The sequence below is a fragment of the Amphimedon queenslandica genome, unplaced genomic scaffold (assembly GCF_000090795.2).
Source record: "Amphimedon queenslandica unplaced genomic scaffold, v1.1 AMPQUscaffold_4578_Cont23444, whole genome shotgun sequence".
Taxonomy (NCBI): Eukaryota; Metazoa; Porifera; class Demospongiae; order Haplosclerida; family Niphatidae; genus Amphimedon; species Amphimedon queenslandica.
Genome location: NW_003555111.1, coordinates 1 through 1,547, shown reverse-complemented (window position 1 = coordinate 1,547; position 1,547 = coordinate 1). Strand labels below are relative to the sequence as shown.

Here is a 1,547-nt window from a genome sequence, read left to right as displayed (position 1 = left end):
GCGGTGATGAAGCAGGGGGTACAGCCCTTTGCACAAAACTTGCACCAGTCTGATCACGTGACTTGATAAAAATATTAAGTCAAGCCTATGGCTAATCATCACGTGACTGTAACTGATGGTGGCAAGTTTTGTGCAAAGGGCTGTATATGCACACATAGCAGGGGCGTATCTAGAAATTAGAGAAGGGGGGTGCTGAGGGCGCGCGAAGCGCGCCGCGATTTTGGCCACACCCAGTTTTACGGCGGTAAAACGGCCTTTTCCTGCATTTTCGTCAATTACGGGTGGGGCCAAGATCATTTCAAGCATACTGCAGGGGCGGATCTAGGGGGGGGGGGTTTGTGGGGTTGCAACCCCCCCAATACATTCTAACTCAAAAAAATTTTAATCTTTTTATTGTTGCAACAGTGGTAGAAGTGCTAACCACCTAGTTTATATAGCAACATTACTGTGGTTAATGAATATAATTAACAAAGAATGAGCTCCAAAAATGGTGGAAAAGTTGATTTTCACGTGATTTTAACCACAAAATAGCGCCGAAAAGGGGGCGTGGCCAAATCGCGGCTCGCTTCGCGCCGTTTTATCTCTCAACCCCCTCATTTGCAGAATCCTGGATCCGCCCCTGTACTGCTATGTTACTGGTACTTCTGATTGCTCCTTAAAGCACTGGAAACTGCTGAAACCATGATAAGGGGGCTAGATAACTTTGTTAAGAGGCTTGGTAGTGATGCAAGAGTCCAGGACTTCAGTAATTTTTTTCTGAGCCCAGCCCTGAGGGGGGTGCTCAAGCCCCCTCAGCCCCCCCCTAAATACGCCTCTGCATAGATACTACATACACACATGGATAAGAAACAGGAAGTGATATTGATGTGCCATGCTCTTGACGCCGGATATGACTCATAGAGCATAATAATGAATAATCTACACACGTGAATAAGCATGGCCATTAGCAATGAGGACTGATAGTGAGGAGTTTCACTGGATTTATAGCCAAGTTCTCAGTTAGATGAGCTCCAGATGAATACTTCTACCACCAAGAAGGTCAAATCACACATTTATTTTGTGATGAAGTCAAAAGGGGATGAAACAAAAGCTCTAGAGACTATTGTTTATTACATCAAACATAAGATATTATTTTATATGCCTATATAATAATAATTTTAGTCATAATTTAGGTTCAACAGATGCTTTTTGCCATCTATATTTACGAAGTTTCATCAACACCTTCACTCTTTCAGAATATAATTCATCGTTATCATTCTCTGTTGTATAGTACCCTATAATCATGACAATCAAAAATAAATGTCATTATAATAGTTAAATACTGACTTTCCCTGATACCGCTAAACATAACAAAGCAGTAATAGTACTCTTGTCTGTCATCTTATAGTGTCTGTGTTGGTATTCTAGCGGGTTAATAGTTTATTTACTGAAATATAGGATTCCAAGGGATTTATACCTTGTCTACAATGGTAATATCAGAGGAGCTGCTGCCACATTCCAACTCAGTATGTACAGGATCATGTCTCTTTTCAAATCCACCCTATTCT

At 41.3% G+C, this 1,547-nt stretch overlaps 1 long non-coding RNA gene across 2 annotated transcripts; it reads right to left on the bottom strand.

The window, feature by feature from the left end:
* Positions 1-1,196: 1,196 nt before the first annotated feature.
* LOC109592616 (uncharacterized) lies at positions 1,197-1,547 on the bottom strand. Of its 2 annotated transcripts, XR_002190447.1 has the most exons (3): positions 1,457-1,547; positions 1,327-1,403; positions 1,197-1,274 (listed from the first exon to the last, which is right to left on the bottom strand). It is a non-coding gene; the product is annotated as an uncharacterized LOC109592616 (long non-coding RNA). The 2 variants fall into 2 exon arrangements; XR_002190446.1 differs by having other exon boundaries at positions 1,197-1,403.